Raw genomic sequence first — 18,246 nt, 5'->3', positions numbered from 1 at the left:
ACATGCAGCCGACCATGAGGGCGTCAATGATGGAGCCAATGATAGACTGGGCCATAAGGAGAACCACACCTTCCATGCAGTTGGCTGTCACCAATCTGGAGCCGTAGCCAATGGTCCTCTGGCTCTCCACCGACAGAAGCAGGGCGGAGATGAAACTGTCCACGTTCTCGAAGCAAGGCTGCCATTGCGGGTCGTGGACGTGGGCCACGTCATCCCGCAGCCAGGCGTCTAGGAAGTAGATCTCTGCGAAGGCCACCCACGTAACAATGTAGCACATGGTAAAGACAAAGAGGAACCAGCGGTACTTCAGGTCCACCAGAGTGGTGAAGATGTCAGAGAGGAAACGGCTCTTGTCCTCGATGGGGCCCAGGTTCACCTGGCACTTCCCGTCTTTGGTGACGTAGCGTTGACGCTGCTTGTTGGCGGTACCGTAATTTGGCCTCTCTTCACCTAGAAGTTTGCAGCGCGGCTTGTTCTCACCACTTGTGCCGTGGTTGCGGCTACGGGTGCTACCAAAGGGGCCTCCAAAAGGAGCGCCTGAGTACCACCTGGAGCTGAAGCGCTTGAGGTGGCGTCTGCGGTGAGCGTGGTGAGGAGTGGGAGGCTCCTCTGGCTCCTCAGTGGGAATGATGTACTGGCAGGTGTCTACCTCCTGGCTGATCAATCCTGCAACAACCCTTTGGGGGGCTGGGCTCTTGGGATGTGACTGGGGGGATGCAGAGCGAGCTGGCTGGGGTGGGAGAGCTGGGAAGTTGTCATAGTTGTTATCTGAGCTGGGGAAGAGAGAGACTCTTCTGGACTGGAGCATCATCACGGCCATGTTGGTTTTTGCTGCAACCTGAATTTTTAAAATTATAACAATCAATTGACTTAATCGTACATTACATACATGATCTACAATGTATTTGTGCTGAAAACAGTGTCCAATGTAAACACAACCCACTGAACAATATCCCAAAACACAAATGAACAAAATGTACTCTCTGCAATAGGTACCTTCTTTGGATATGGGGTGAAGCGCGTTGACTCTGGGGGTGGTCTAGGGAGGTATGCCAGGAGATGTTTGGCTGTGAGAGTCTTTGCTGGGGGAATCGAGTTCCTGCGAGGGTCAATTCTCATAGGACTCCTGTAGTCTCCGTTATGGGGCTCGTGTAATGTCACCCTGCTGCACATCATGGTGGAAACCATCACAGAGACTATTGTAGATTCCTGTGCTCTGTGTGGCAGCTGAGCTGCCGATGGCTCAGGAAGTTGATTTCGTGTTCCTGTTGAAGCAATAGAATCTGATTGAGAGGTGTCACACAATTAACAACCACCACTACAGAGGAAAGAGGAGACTAAATAAAACTCTTCCACCAAGTAATACTGGTTGAACTTACCTCCTTCTGTCCTGATAATTGACAGTCATACACTGCATGTCAAAATTGAGGGATTGCTAGAAGGCTAAATCCAGCAGTGGGTTAGTGGGTGTATGACAGATCTCTGATACGGAGGGACTTCTTTCACCAGACGGTTCCCTCTCCCTCAGTATAATTTCTTACAAGATTCCTCCCCCTCTCCCCCCCACCCGATGAACTTTCAGATCATTCTAATGTGACGTACGTTGTGTGATACCATCAGTCTCTGCTGGATCTAATTAAACATCCAGGATTATGACTGATCCCTTTAAATTAATCTTGGAACAACCAAGCAGCATGGTGATGGATTTGAGGAGATTACGGTCTTACTCTTAGTTACGAGGGCTTAGATAATTGTTTTTCCCAGATGTGGTCAAATACACCCTGGGCAAGTCTCTTATTTCTTGTGGTCACTGTTATTGTTTGTGTTGTCACTCGCTCCCCTACTGGACCGCCAAACAGCTCGTAGCAGCAGACGTGCAGCACTGCGTGCAGGATTTTGGAACACGTCAATATCAACTCTGTGTGACTCCAGAGTGCAGTAGACCATGAACTGCCCAAGGCATTGTAATCAACAGCGCTATTTAAGGCTTGCACTCCAAATGATGTAGAGGAAAATCTAGAGATTTATAATAAAACCTTATCTGTAGAATAGTTGAGATGCTACATTTATGATGTGTTGCTAATGTTGAACAACATCTTCTTCATAAATGTGTTGATTTTACACGGATGGGGCTTCACCAATTCTGAGATGTGTAGCCCATTACTAACAGTTACATAATAATGTTTTTTTTTTAAATCACTCTTGCTTTTCTCAGTTGTAACCTCACAACAACATCCATCTAACCAGACCAACACCAGAAGAAATGAGCTAGAACAACCAGGGAACCTATACAAACACAAACAGAGCAGGAAAGTAGAGGATGGAGGTACGTACGTCTGTACATTAAGGAGAGTCATCATAACTAACTGCCAAAAGAAAGAAAGAAACTAAACCATACCTGAATAGAGATACCAGTAGTTGTTCTCAGTTTCAGATAATCTTCCACTGGAGATATAACGAGCAGCTATAAAAAAAAAAGAAGAAAAAAAAAAGAAAGCGGGATAGCTTTTTGAGTGGTAAAGCTGGTGCTGTGGTGCCTCTCCGGTGATGTCAGGGCGAACTGGCAGGGCGCCTGCTGTCCAGCTGCGGACAAAGGCCCCCCCCCTCGCCGTCCCCCCAGCCCCCTGCCATTGGTCTGATCACACAAGGAGGTCAGCTGTTAATCTGCTCGTGAGGTCAGCAGGGCTGGCGAGCTGTGCAGCCAGGAAGTAGTGCGACACCATGGGAAGTGAGAAATAAACTAACACAATGTACAGTGCATTCGGAAAGTATTCAGACCCCTTGACTTTTTCCACATTTTGTTACGTTACAGCCTTATTCTAAAATTGATTAAATTATTTTTGTTGCCCTCATCAATCTACACACAATACCCCATAATGACAAAGCGAAAACAGGTTTTTAGAAATATATTAAAAATAAAAAACAGAAATACCTTACTTACATAAGTATTCAGACCCTTTGCTATGAGACTCGAAATTGAGCTCAGGTGCATCCTGTTTCCATTGATGATCCTTGAGATGTTTCTACAACTTGATTAGAGTCCACCTGTGGTAAATTCAATTGATTGGACATGATTTGGAAAGGCACACACCTGTCTATATAAGGTCCCACAGTTGACAGTGCATGTCAGAGCAAAAACCAAGCCATGAGGTCGAAGGAATTGCCCGTAGAGCTCCGAGACAGGATTGTGTCGAGGCACAGATCTGGGGAAAGGTACCAACAGATGTCTGCAGCATTGAAGGTCCCCAAGAACACAGTCGCCTCAATCATTCTTAAATGGAAGAAGTTTGGAACCACCAAGACTCTTCCCAGAGCTGGCTGCCCAGCCAAACTGAGCAATCGGGGGAGAAGGACCTTGGTCAGGGAGGTCACCAAGAACCTGATGGTAACTGACAGATCTCCAGAGTTCCTCTGTGGAGATGGGAGAACCTTCCAGAAGGACAACCATCTCTGCAGCACTCCACCAATCAGGCCTTTATGGTAGAGTGTCCATACGGAAGCCACTCCTAAGTAAAAGGTACGACAGCCCACTTGGAGTTCGCCAAAAGGCACCTAAAGGACTCTCAGGCCATGAGAAACAAGATTCTCTGGTCTGATGAAACTAAGATTGAACTCTTTGGCCTGAATGCCAAGCGTAATATCTGGAGGGAGCCTGGCACCATCCCTACGGTGAAGCATGGTGGTAGCAGCATCATGCTGTGGGGATGTTTTTCAGCAGCAGGGACTGCTAGAGGAGTCAGGATCGAGGGAAAGATGATCGGAACAAAGTACAGAGATATCCTTGATGAAAACCGGCTCCAGAGCACTCAGGACCTCAGACTGGGGGCGAAGGTTCACCTTCCAACAGGACAACGACCCTAAGCACACAGCCAAGACAACGCAGGAGTGGCTTCGGAACAAGTCTCTGAATGTCCTTGAGTGGCCCAGACAGAGCCTGAACTTGAACCCGATCGAACGTCTCTGGCGTTCCTCATGGTTCTGTTTTAGGACCACTATTGTTTTCACTATATATTATACCTCCTGGTGATGTCATTCGGAAACACAAAGTCAACTTTCACTGCTATGCTGATGACACACAGCTGTACATTTCGATGAAACATGGTGAAGCCCCAAAATTGCCTACCCTGGAAGCCTGTGTTTCAGACATAAGGAAGTGGATGGCGGCAAATGTTTTACTTTTAAACTCGGACAAAACAGAGATGCTAGTTCTAGGTCCCAATAAACAAAGAGATCTGCTGTTGGATCTGACAATTAATCTTGATGGCTATACAGTTGTCTGAAATAAAACTGTGAAGGACCTCGGCGTTACTCTGGACCCTGATCTCTCTTTTGACGAACATATCAAGAATATTTCAAGGACAGATTTTTTTTCAGAAACCTTTTGTCCAAAAATTATGCAGAAAAGCTAATCCATGCTTTAGTCCCTTCTAGATTAGACTACTGCAATGCTCTACTCTCCAGCTACCCGGATAAAGCACTAAATAAACTTCAGTTAGTGCCAAACACGGCTGCTAGAATCCTGACTAGAACCAACAAATTTGATCATATTACTCCAGTGCTCTCTACATTAGCTTCCTGTTAAGGCTATGGCTGATTTCAAGGTTTTACTGGTAACCTATAAAGCATTACATGGGCTTGCTCCTACTTATCTCTCCAATTTGGTCCTGCCGTACATACCTACACGTACGCTATGGTCACAAGACGCAGGCCTCCTTATTGTGCCTAGAATTTCTAAGCAAACAGCTGGAGGCAGGGCTTTCTCTTATTGAGCTCCATTTTTATGGAATGGTCTGGCTATCCATGTGAGAGATGCAGACTCGGTCTCGACCTTTAAGTATTTACTGAAGACTCATCTCTTCAGTAGGTCCTATGATTGAGTGTAGTCTGGCCCAGGGGTGCGAAGGTGAATGGCAAGGCACTGGAGCGACGAACCGCCCTTGCTGTCTCTACCTGGCCGGCTCCAGTCTCTCCACTGGGATTCTCTGCCTCTGACTGGGGGCTGAGTCACTGGCTTACTAGTGCTCTTCCATGCTGTCCCTAGGAGGGTTGCATCACTTGAGTGGGTTGAGTCACAGACGTGATCTTCCTGTCCGGTTTTGCGCCCCCTCAGGCTCGTGCGGTGGAGGAGATCTTCATGGCCTATACTCAGACTTGTCTCAGGGTAGTAAGTTGGTGGTCTGTTGATATCCCTCTAGTGCTGTTTGGGCTGTGCTTTGAAAAAGTGGGTGGGGTTATATCCTGCCTGGTTGGCCCTGTCCGGGGGTATTGTTGGACGGGCCACAGTGTCCCCCGACCCACCCCTGTGTCTCAGTCTCCAGTATCTATGCTGCAACGGTCTATGTGCTGGGGGGCTAGGGTCAGTCTGTTATATCTGGTGTCATTCTCCTGTCTTATCTGGTGTCCTGTGTGAATTTAAGTATGCTCCCTCTAATTATCTCTGTCTCCCCTCCAGGAGGACCTGAGCCCTAGGACCATGCCTCAGGACTACCTGGCCTGATGACTCTTGGCTGTCCCCAGTCCACCTGGTCGTGCGGCTGCTCCAGTTTCAACTGTTCTGCCTGCGGCTAGGGAACCCTGACCTGTTCACCGGACGTGCTACCTTGTCCTGTACCTGCTGTTTTCGACTCTCTCTCTACCGCACCTGCTGTCTCGACCTCTGAATTGTCGGCTATGAAAAGCCAACTGACATTTACTCCTGAGATGTCGCTCCCTCTACAACCACTGTGATTATTATTTGACCCTGCTGGTCATCTATGAACGTTTGATCATCTTGGAGAACAATCTGGCCTTAAATGGCCATATAATCTTATAATCTCCACCAGGCACAGCCAGAAGAGGACTGGCCACCCCTCAGAGCCGGGTTCCTCTCTAAGTTTCTTCCTAGGTTTCTGCCTTTCTAGGTAGTTTTTCCTAGCCACCGTGTCATTATGGAGTATTGTGTGTAGATTCATGAGAAAAAAAGAAAATCATTTTTAGAATAAGGCTGTAACGTAATAAAATGTGGAAAAAGTCAAGAGGTCTGAATACTTTCCGAATGCACTGTACAGTACATAAGTGTTAAGTTGGATGCTAGATCCAATGTACATTGTTCATTAAATTATTGATCGTTTTCTCTGTGTGTGTGTGTATGTGTGTGGGGGGGGGGGGTGACAAGGGGTGTTGAAAGGTAAAATACAGAAATATAGATTGAAAAAGGTTTGCATAATATATCAGAAATATAGATTGAAGAAGGGGGTAAGACACAAAAGAAGACTTGAGAGCAAATCAAAGAGAAAGGAACAACAGAAAGAACAGAAAGTTTGAAAGTTTATTGAGCGTCAACACAGTTTTCAAGAAGTGGAAAACAGAGGAGCAGAAGGAAAGGCTTACATATATAAACAGGAGAATACAAGACAAAGGAAGCTGAATTTCTAACCACATAAATCTTCAAGAGCCTGTTGTTCACTGCAATCCTAATTCATCATGGTAAATGTAAAATATCTAAGAAACTATACAAAAATACTCTTTCTTGTGTTTTCACTTTCTTAAAACATACCTAAATAGGTTCAAAGCAATAATACCTAATTAATGCATAATAAATACATTTCTCTATCTCTCCTTGATGTCTCTGAGTATCATATGCGCGTATAAACTCTGCCGCAAGTCACTCAGAATCTACTTAATGTAGATTCTGGCAAAAGCACATTAAAAAGTAACATAAAAAACTACTTTGCACTACTACGGAAAAATCCAGTGTTTGTCAACTCTACACGAGGATAGAACGTTAGCGGCCGTCGGCTAGCGTACGCATCCTGACCATTAATCTCAGCAGCTGAGCTCTGACCCCTTGGTCTTACTTGAAAGCGAACACGGAGGTGTTGGTGATGGACTCCATGATTGTGGCCAGGCGGCTGCACAGGTCGTGGGGCACTTTGGAGCGCACCGTTGGTGGATCTTTTAGGACCACCCTCTCTGTTGAGCAGTCCAGAACCCTGGGGAGAAACTCACCCAGCTTCTCCTGTAGGGAGTCTGAGAAAGAGAGGAAGGGGGAGAGGAAGAGAAAGACTTAGAGCTTCCATAGGAGGAGTAAAATACAGTTATTTACTATAAGCCTTATAATAACGCAATTATACCTCTCAGCTTTAAGTAAAGTGTTACTGAAATCTGCAAATGACAGCAGTGTTGATGTAGACAAACAATTAGCACAGCTTGGTTAAAGCCCAGTAAAAACATCTTCCCCTCCCTCTGTCCTCACCATCCAGGTCTACTCCCAGGTAGGAGCACCAGTGGCTGCGGATAGCCTCCATGGTGTCCAGGTCCTCCTGGCTGACCATGTCCGGCCGGCTCATCAGGTGCATGCAGGGGATGACCGCCTCGTTCATGATGATCACGCCCTCCTCCACGTCGCTCACCTCGCCGCTCCTGAACAGGGTGGCCGCATTGTCATTCACTTCCTAGGAAGTGGGCAGAAGGGGGAGGACAGGGGATATTCATATGCAGTGTCACTACGGAGTCTTTTTGTATAAGAGCATATGCAAAATGACCAAACTATAGCCGAATAAAAATTTGCAATGTGAGTCTAGAGATAAGTGGTCTATATACGGACAAAGTGTTAATATGCTATATAGCAGGGCTTTTCAACTCCAGCCCTGTGAAACTTTCTCACACTGAAGTTTAGCTTCTTATTCTCTATTCTATTAACCTTTAATATATCTTTACTTTTATATTCCCAACTGACAATATCAGTCTCATGTCCCAAATCTTTTCAAACCAGGTCTTTCACAGTGATGCCTCTGCATCATCAGTAACACTCACTTTGAGACACCTCCTCCTGTAAAGTGCAATAAGCGACTGCTCCACCCCTCTCTTCTCCCCTCTCCTCAGCAGAATGGTGTTGTCTTTGTAGGCGTGGTTGAGGTAATTCAGCGCCTCGCGCACCCTGGTGGAACACAATGATGATATCACGCCACGCCACGTCAGCCAGTCAGCCCACTGATGACATCACATCAGCCAGTCAGCCCACTCACTCACTCAAACCACCATACAGGCTGATCACGTAGGGGCAGAGCCCCGGTCGCCATGACAACACCTACTTTCCATGCTGGTACTGTTCCAAGCCCGTCAGCAGGTAGACAAACACTGTCCGGAACAGGCTGTAGTCGTCATGCCATTGCTGAGGAGAAGAGCACACAGACACAATCAATGCAAGTTTGGTCTGATTTCCGATGGAGAAAAAAGCCTACCTAGAGTATTGGTATAAATCACATACACTACTAGCAATCAAGGCCTGTGTAATGTACAGTGAGGGAAAAAAGTATTTGATCCCCTGCTGATTTTGTACATTTGCCCACTGACAAAAACATGATCAGTCTATAATTTTAATGGTAGGTGTATTTGAACAGTGAGAGACAGAATAACAACAAAAACATCCAGAAAAACGCATGTAAAAAATGTTATACATTGATTTGCATTTTAATGAGGGAAATAAGTATTTGACCCCTCTGCAAAACATGACTTAGTACTTGGTGGCAAAACCCTTGTTGGCAATCACAGAGGTCAGATGTTTCTTGTAGTTGGCCACCAGGTTTGCACACATCTCAAGAGGGATTTTGTCCTACTCCTCTTTGCAGATCTTCTCCAAGTCATTAAGGTTTTGAGCCTGACGTTTGGCAACTCGAACCTTCAGCTCCCTCCACAGATTTTCTATGGGATTAAGGTCTGGAGACTGGCTAGGCCACTCCAGGACCTTAATGTGCTTCTTCTTGAGCCACTCCTTTGTTGCCTTGGCCGTGTGTTTTGGGTCATTGTCATGCTGGAATACCCATCCATGACCCATTTTCAATGCCCTGGCTGAGGGAAGGAGGTTCTCACCCAAAATTTGACAGTACATGGCCCCGTCCATCGTCCCTTTGATGCGGTGAAGTTGTCCTGTCCCCTTAGCAGAAAAACATCCCCAAAGCATAATGTTTCCACCTCCATGTTTGACGGTGGGGATGGTGTTCTTGGGGTCATAGGCAGCATTTCTCCTCCTCCAAACACGGCGAGTTGAGTTGATGCCAAAGAGCTCGATTTTGGTCTCATCTGACCACAACACTTTCACCCAGTTCTCCTCTGAATCATTCAGATGTTCATTGGCAAACTTCAGACGGCCCTGTATATGTGCTTTCTTGAGCAGGGGGACCTTGCGGGCGCTGCAGGATTTCAGTCCTTCACGGCGTAGTGTGTTACCAATTGTTTTCTTGGTGACTATGGTCCCAGCTGCCTTGAGATCATTGACAAGATCCTCCCGTGTAGTTCTGGGCTGATTCCTCACCGTTCTCATGATCATTGCAACTCCACGAGGTGAGATCTTGCATGGAGCCCCAGGCCGAGGGAGATTGACAGTTCTTTTGTGTTTCTTCCATTTGCGAATAGTCGCACCAACTGTTGTCACCTTCTCACCAAGCTGCTTAGTGATGGTCTTGTAGCCCATTCCAGCCTTGTGTAGGTCTACAATCTTGTCCCTGACATCCTTGGAGAGCTCTTTGGTCTTGGCCATGGTGGAGAGTTTGGAATCTGATTGATTGATTGCTTCTGTGGACAGGTGTCTTTTATACATGTAACAAGCTGAGATTAGGAGAACTCCCTTTAAGAGTGTGCTCCTAATCTTAGCTCGTTACCTGTATAAAAGACACCTGGGAGCCAGAAATCTTTCTGATTGAGAGGGGGTCAAATACTTATTTCCCTCATTAAAATGCAAATCAATTTATAACATTTTTGACATGCGTTTTTCTGGATTTATTTGTTGTTATTCTGTCTCTCACTGTTCAAATAAACCTACCATTAAAATTATAGACTGATCATTTCTTTGTCAGTGGGCAAACGTACAAAATCAGCAGGGGATCAAATACTTTTTTCCCTCACTGTAGGTTTATGTTCAAATAAGTATTTTATAGTGTTTAGCTCAAATTGTCCCCATGTGAAATGACACAAGGGAACCATTAATCACTGATCGTCTTGGATTCTTTATGATTGGTGGAACAAACTGCTTAACAGTGGGGACAACATTTTGGAACATCACAGGTAATGATCATTCATACTCCATTCAACCATTTTTATGCGAGTAAAGGTTTGTATGCTGGCGACATGATGATCGGTGCCTGGCTGCCAAATGACAAATAAAAATGAACTCCAATAACCAGAGAATATTCCGAAAAATATGAAATCTACTTTTTGCACAGAGCTGCCGGACATCTTGCATTTCCCAACATCTTTGCTTGATGTAGTCATTTCTAAGCTCCGCAGCCACATGTAGAAGAATGACATCGTGTCACACAGTGCGACTCAAACAACATAAACAAAGATCTATACACATGCCAGAGGCATTTCTTACTCTGTACAAAAAGTGGATTTAATATTTTTCGGAATATTCTCTAGTTATTGGAAATCCACCTGCAACTGGAAACAGGCATTTATAAGACACAAGTGCCTTCCAAATCGAGAATAAAGAAAGTATCGGCAGTAAAGGTTGGTTGAAAATAAGTTTACTATGCTTTCAATAGACCATCAGATCGACCTCCAGAACAAGCTAGCTTAGCTATGCCGCTGGAGGTTGGATCTAGATTGGCTAAGGGAAACCTTGCTATTGACACATACCATATATTCCTCCATATCCATATCCTCTGGCTTGATGAGGCGTAGTTTGGCGCGGGCCTCTCTCATGATACTGATGGACCTACACAGGAATTGATGATTTGCCCCACAGCAATATACCTATGAATAATACTTGTTGATGATAAATGCTTTTTAATTGTTCAACAAATAATTGTAAAAACAGCAGCAACAAGCTGAATTGCAAGTACAACTTACAATGAAATGACAAAACATGAACACATTTGAAGTTTTTAAATATAAATTTCAACGCATGTCAGAGTGGTGCTGACTGACCTGTCGTCGAAGCTGAGGTTACGGTCGGTGAAGCCATCCAGCAGGGTCCTCTCGATGACGCAGCTGGGCGCCTGGTTCTGGAAGAAGTAGACCAGGGCATGGTGCAGGCGTGGGTCCTGCTGGGGAGTGGTCTCCTCCTGGGACAACTCAAACAGACGGGAGTACTCCTCCCGGAAAGCCTGAGGAGAGGGGTGTTAGGGATGTTGGAGACCACTGGGCACAGACGTCATCTCAAAGTATAGTTCTGATTTACATTTGGTTGAGTTGTCAACTAACGTGAATTGAAAAACTCTACTTAAATCCGAACTGGTTCTCTAGTAGATTAGTAAGAATGGCTCACCCAGTGTTCAAGAATGGCCTTTTTCCCTTCATTAAGATTACAACCTCTCACTTTTGGTTATTTGAAAATGAAATAATCTCCAAAATATAGCTATTTTTAAAACAAGCAATAGAAAGTTGGTTGCAATTACAGTTTAATCCACCAGAAAAGACTGAACACATATTACAACAAACATTATGGTTAAACTCAAATATACTAACTGATAGAAAAAATATAAATAATGTTAAACGGTATCATCTTTGTAAATGATATCATAAATAGGACTGGTGGCGTGTCACACATGCAGTTAACAAAAATATATGGAAATGTCTGCTCTTTCCAAAATTACAACCAACTGATTGCAGCATTACCACAACAATGGAGGAGGCAAGTGAAAAGGGGAGAAGGTAAGGAACTTGTCTGCCTGCATTCAAGACCAACATTGTCTAAAGAAAATTGTGATAAACCAGTTTCATTTAAGGACCAAATAATTGACAGCTGCGCCATACAGGTTGCAAAATAGTTGGGAGGACATTTTCGATGTACCAAGTCCATGGCACATGGTTTATGAACTGTAAAATATTTATGTAGTCTGTATAAACTGGAAGTGGAAGCCTCAGTAATGTTGTCCATTAGTTAACTCCAATTAGGAGAGGGGTGGTAGGGTTAGGGGAAAATAATAAAGGAAAATATATACACTACCGGTCAAAAGTTTTAGAACACCCACTCATTCAAGGGTTTTTCTTTATTTTTACTAGTGAAAACATCAAAACGATTAAATAACAGATATGGAATCATGTAGTAACCAAAAAAGTGTTAAACAAATCCAAATATATTTTATATTTGAGATTCTTCAAATAGCGACCCTTTGCCTAGTTGACAGCTTTGCACACTCTTGGCATTCTCTCAACCAGCTTCACCTGGAATGCTTTTCCAACAGTCTTGATGGAGTTTCCACATATGCTGAGCACTTGTTGGCTGCTTTTCCTTCACTCTGCGGTCCGACTCATCCCAAACCATCTCAATTTGGTTGAGGTCGGGGGATTGTGGAGGCCAGGTCATCTGATACAGCACTCCATCACTCTCCTTCTTGGTAAAATAGCCATTACACAGCCTGGAGGTGTGTTGGGTCATTGTCCTGTTGACAAACAAATGATAGTCCCACTAAGCCCAAACCAAATGGGATGGCGTTTCGCTGCACAATGCTGTGGTAGCCATGCTGGTTAAGTGTGCCTTGAATTCTAAATAAATCACAGACAGTGTCACCAGCAAAGCACCCCCACACCATTACACCTCCTCCTCCATGCTTTACGGTGGAAAATACACATGCAGAGATAATCCGTTCACCCACACTGCGTCTCACAAAGACACAGCGGATGGAACCAAAAATCTCAAATTTGGACTCCAGACCAAAGGACACATTTCCACCGGTCTAATGTCCATTGTTCGTGTTAATTGCCCAAACAAGTCTCTTCTTACTGGTATCCTTTAGTAGTGGTTTCTTTGCAGCAATTCGACAATGAAGGCCTGATTCACACAGTCCTCTCTGAACAGTTGATGTTGAGATGTGTCTGTTACTTGAATTCAGTGAAGCATTTATTTGGGCTGCAATTTCTGAGGCTGGTAACTCTAATGAACTTATCCTTTTTGCGACTGCACTTGAACTGCACTTCCACGGGGGGCCAGTATGAAAAATAAATAAAAATAATGTATGCACTCACTAACTGTAAGTCGCTCTGGATAAGAGCATCTGCTAAATGACTAAAATGTAAAATTTAAAAAAATTTAAAAGTTGTTGAAATGTTCCGTATTGACTGACCTTCATTTCTTAAAGTAATAGTAGTAAAGTTCTCTTTGCTTATTTGAGCTGTTCTTGCCATAATATGGACTTGGTCTTTTACCAAATAGGGCTATCTTCTGTATACCCCCCCCCCCCCCCCTTCCTTGTCACAACACAACACAACTGATTGGCTCAAACGCATTAAGAAGGAAATCAAATCCACAAATTAACTTTTAAGAAGGCACACCTGTTAATTGAAATGCATTTCAGGTGACTACCTCATGAAGCTGGTTGAGAGAATGCCAAGAGTGTGCAAAGCTGTCATCAAGGCAAAGGGTGGCTATTTGAAGAATCTCAAATATAAAATATATTTGGATTTGTTTCACACTTTTTTGGTTACTACATGATTCCATATCTGTTATTTAATAGCTTTGATGTCTTCACTATTATTCTACAATGTAGAAAATAGTAAAAATAAATAAAAACCCTTGAATGAGTAGGTGTTCTAAAACTTTTGACCGGTAGTGTATATAAAAAAATGAATGCGTGAATTTAACGTGAAAGACAGAAAAATGTACCATGTCAATGAATTTAGGTTCAAAGTTGGGTGAAAAAAATACGAAATTCCCTTTCTGCAAATCGAATACATTTTCCACATTGATTGAACGTCATCACATTGAATTTTTGTTGTTGAAATGACGTGGAAACAGATTTGATTCAACCAGTTTTTGCCCATCATCCTACAGAAAACTGTACTACATGAGTGATTGATATCTTTATTTCATCCACCTTGATTGGACTGTGAGGTACCAACAGTATACCTTTTCTAACATATCCCTATGGCTCAAGTCTGCCAAGACTCTACCTCTCCTCTTTATGTACATATATATATATCTCTCTACAAGAGGAGACTGACAGAATGTTTACACGTATAGCATGGTAGAAGGACATAGACTAGCGAGATGCCACAACCTACTTTACCTTGATGAGGCCAGCCTCAGGGCCATCCTTGTCGAACGCCTGTCTGGCTTTGGCTATGGCCATAATGATTCCCTGCATAGCTGGAGTGAGCATCATCTAAAACACAGCACCACAGAGAAGGACAAAGAATGGGCATTAGAGCGAGGCCATGCACAAACAAACTCCTATAGCAACGATGCACCCTTCAGCGAGTCATGTATTCTGTATCCATTCATTGGATTGATGCAAACCATCATATTATAATTTGAAGCAACACTCAGAGTGGCATTGCCCAAAATGTATCCAAATGATTTTCTAACCAATAATCAATAGAAGTCATCGACCACGGAAAAGCATGCTTTCAATGTATTGGATTTTGATTTATATATGTACAGTTCCTTCGGAAAGTATTCAGACCCCTTGACTTTTTCCACATTGTTACATTACAGCCTTATCCTAAAATGGATTTAAAAAATAAATAATCCTCAGCAATCTACACACATTACCCCATAATGACAAAGCGAAAACAGTTTTTTATTTTTAAATGGTCAGGATCGAGGCAAAGATGAACGGAGCAAAGTACAGAGAGATCATTGATGAAAACCTGCTCCAGAGCGCTCAGGACCTCAGACTGGGGCGAAGGTTCACCTTCCAAAAGGACAACAACCCTAAGCACACAGCCAAGACAACACAGGAGTGGCTTCGGGACAAGTCTCTGAATGCCCTTGAGTGGCCCAGCCAGAGACGGACTTGAACCCGATCGAACATCTCTGGAGAGACCTGAAAATAGCTGTGCGGCAACGCTCCCCATCCAACCTGACAGAGCTTGAGAGGATCTGCAGAGAATAATGGGAGAAACTCCCCAAATACAGGTGTGCCAAGCTTGTAGCGTCATACCCAAGAAGACTCTATGCTGTAATCGCTGCCAAAGGTGCTTCAACAAAGTACTGAGTAAAGGGTCTGAATACTTATGTAAACGTAATATTTCTGTTTTTAAAAACCTGTTTATGCTTTGTCATTATGGGGTATTGTGTGTAGATTGATGAGGGAAAAAAACAATTTCATCAAATTTTAAATAAGGCTGTAACGTAACAAAATGTGGAAAAAGTCAAGGGGTCTGAATACTATCCGAAGGCACTGTATTTAAGTTACGTATGGGGCGACTCTCTACCTCTTCATTGTAGCCGTCATTGTCAGCCTGCACCAGGATCCTGCCCACATTGGGGATCTCCACCTCCGACACCACGTTCTCTGGTTGCTGCTGCTGCCGGCGTCTGGTCGCCGGCGGGGCGTCCTGACCATCCTCGCCGTCTGCCTGGGTGTCGGGCGATGCCACAGCTTCCGCCCCTGCCTCTCTGACCCCAGTCTCGCTGTCGGTCTCAGTGGTGAACTCTGTGGAGGGGTCAGGGGTCACAGCTGCAGTCTGGGCCTGGCCATTCATCTCTGCTGCAGGGCTGGGAGACTGTGGTGGGGGGAGCTGCTGGGGATATTAAGTTGACAAAGTTAGATAGATCAAGTTAGCTGGTTAATGTCAAGTCTAAGGCATATAGAGACCTAACATGCATGTCTGGTACTTGTCTATTATGTCACCCCCCCCCAAAAAAAAGTATTATTATATTATGCTTACACAATAAAAAGCTTAATTGCAGCATATATAATTTAAATAAAATAAAATAATTTTTCTGACTGGATCCTCTTTTGATTGATAAACTGAGTCGTAAAATGTACATTTACTGTGCATTAACTTAGTTGGATCTTTAAAATAACGGAAGGACCATAAACAAAACCAAAAGCACTTCACTACATTGGGATTCATTCAGGACTATATGCATTGGCCACTAGAGGTCGCATGTACACCATTTATGAAAAATTTGCCGTTTGCACAGGCAGGTAATCTGTCTAGCAAGCAATGGAATATGTAACACATGCCAAGTGGATTACAGTTATATTTAACATAAAGCGGGTAAAATCTAGACCTAACATTCAGATACTACTGATACTACTAGGACAACTTTCTACCAACAGTTAGACAACAAAGAGCAACTGCAATATCACGATGGATCCTTGTCATCAGGGAATACACCACATTCTGTTTCATACACATTAACAAAATTCTGTTGTTACTCAATGTTGACAACAGCCACATCATTCACACAAGCATTCTCAAAACATTTCACAGGCCTGAAAACGAGCATCGGTCCGAGCAAACAACCAACCTACGGCTTGTCGTTGGAATACGCCAGAACTCTCTCCAACTAACCGACCGCAAAGTACAGTAAGAGGAATAAAAAGCTAATGTTCTATTTAAAGCCAGACCTTTCACTGGCCACAGCTCCTGTGTCCTCCTGACAGTGTCCCCAAGAACCACCAGTGGTAAACCAACTGACTGTGTGGAATGCTGCTGGGATGGCTGGGGGAGGGTGTCCAGTGACTGACTGCGAAGGCCGTAACGCCTCCAGCGAGGGGGGTGTGGGATGTGGGGAAAGGGACTTTAGCTAAACAGTTGGAAAATACTGGGGTATACTAACGGAGGTTAGCCTACTGGTAAACACAGCTGCCTTTGGACTACACATAGCCACCGTCTAAAAGATCAACAATAACTCTGAGAATAACACACTCCCTCTTCTTTCTTATATGTTGTTTATCTAAAACTGAACCCATGAGTCACCCTAATGTCATGACTCACGGCCAAAACATCCAGTAGCAGCAGCTATCACTATGCAACAGGGAACTAAGGGATAGGTCTATGTGTGTATATGGCCTAGATAGAGTCTGTGACCTATATTCGATGGCTGCTCAGATGACAACACCAGACCCCTCTTTTCACCCTGTCCACTTGACTGTGTTGCTGCCCCTCCTCGTCCTCGCTGGTATGTTGGCAGGGCTCTGGCGTGACAGTGACAGAGACAGCCTGGTGGTTGCTCTCCTCTGGGCTGCTGCCTGCGCTCTCCGGGGACACAGGTACTGGGGACTGGGGCTGGCTTGTTGGGACAGGCTCTGAAACAGGACAAGGACAATGAATGGAACAGGCAACAATAGTCAGAACTCAGATCTTAAATATTTGCTAGTGTTTAATTGAACAAATGTGATACATTTTATGAAGAGGGAAATGGATTAGTCCCCATCGGTAGACAGACAGGGACAATAGGGCTTGGCCAAATGTGGTGACCATTTGATTCAGTAGCTGACTAAAAGACAAGGACAAAAACCTTGCTTTGAAAAAGTATTTGCCCCCTTTCTACTTTTGCATATTTGTGATACTGAATGTTATCAGATCTTCAACCAAAACCTAATATTAGATAAAGGGAACATAAGTGAACAAATAACACAACAATTACATAGTTATTTCATAAACAAAGTTATGCAACACCCAATTCCCCTGTGTGAAAAAGTAATTGCCCCTTACACTCAATAACTGGTTGTGCCACCTTTAGCTGCAATGACTCCAACCAAATGCTTCCTGTAGTTGTTGATCAGTCTCTCACGTCACTGTGGAGGAATTTTGGCCCACTCTTCCATGCAGAACTGCTTTAACTCAGTGACGTGTGGGTTTTCAAGCACGAACTGCTCGTTTCAAGTCCTGCCACAACATCTCAAATGGGATTAGGTCTGGACTTTAACTAGGCCATTCCAAAAATTCAAATGTGTTGCTTTTTAGCCAATTTTCATGTGGACTTGTTTGTGTGTTTTGGATCATTGTCTTGCTGCATGACCCAGCTGCGCTTCAGCTTCAGCTCACAGACGGATGGTCTGACATTCTCCTGTAGAATTCTCTGATACAGAGCAGAATTCATGGTTCCTTCTATTAAGGCAAGTCGTCCAGGTCCTGAGGCAGCAAAGCATCCCCAAACCATCACACCACCACCACCATGCTTGACCTTTGGTATGATGTTCTTACTGTAGAATGCAGAGTTTGGTTTTCGTCCAAAAAGTTATACTTTTGAATCATCTGTCCATAGAACGTTCTTCCAAGAGTTTTGATGATCATCCAGGTGCTTTTTGGCAAACTTGAGTCAACTTTTTGGACGAGATGGGTCTCATTATGCCTGGCGAAAACCAAACACTGCATTCCACAGTAAGAACATCATACCAAAGGTCAAGCATGGTGGTGGTGGTGTGATGGTTTGGGGATGCTTTGCTGCCTCAGGACCTGGACGATAACATTCAGTATCACAAATATGCAAAAGTAGAGAAAATTAGAAAGGGGGCAAATACTTTTTCATAGCACTGTACACCCCCACCCTCAAAGACCATGTAACCCTTCCATATAAAATGATGTCCA

The 18,246-nt window shown here is 44.1% G+C and overlaps 1 pseudogene across 1 annotated transcript in view; it reads right to left on the bottom strand.

Moving 5' to 3' along the window:
- Positions 1-1,188: 1,188 nt before the first annotated feature.
- LOC311136270 (ubiquitin carboxyl-terminal hydrolase 28-like) overlaps positions 1,189-18,246 on the bottom strand; it is a 45,092-nt pseudogene continuing 28,034 nt past the window's right edge. The window contains exons 19-29 of the transcript XR_014615424.1: positions 16,792-16,961; positions 15,136-15,444; positions 13,986-14,081; positions 10,906-11,084; positions 10,615-10,693; positions 8,073-8,152; positions 7,795-7,918; positions 7,235-7,433; positions 6,837-7,008; positions 2,399-2,464; positions 1,189-1,265 (exon numbers count right to left, since the gene is read on the bottom strand). The product of XR_014615424.1 is annotated as a ubiquitin carboxyl-terminal hydrolase 28-like (transcript). The remainder of the gene's footprint in view (positions 1,266-2,398; positions 2,465-6,836; positions 7,009-7,234; positions 7,434-7,794; positions 7,919-8,072; positions 8,153-10,614; positions 10,694-10,905; positions 11,085-13,985; positions 14,082-15,135; positions 15,445-16,791; positions 16,962-18,246) is intronic.

Source organism: Coregonus lavaretus, assembly GCF_964263955.1.
Source record: "Coregonus lavaretus genome assembly, chromosome: 10".
Taxonomy (NCBI): Eukaryota; Metazoa; Chordata; class Actinopteri; order Salmoniformes; family Salmonidae; genus Coregonus; species Coregonus lavaretus.
Note: the sequence above shows the minus strand (reverse complement) of the source record. Positions and strands in the feature narration are given on the sequence as shown.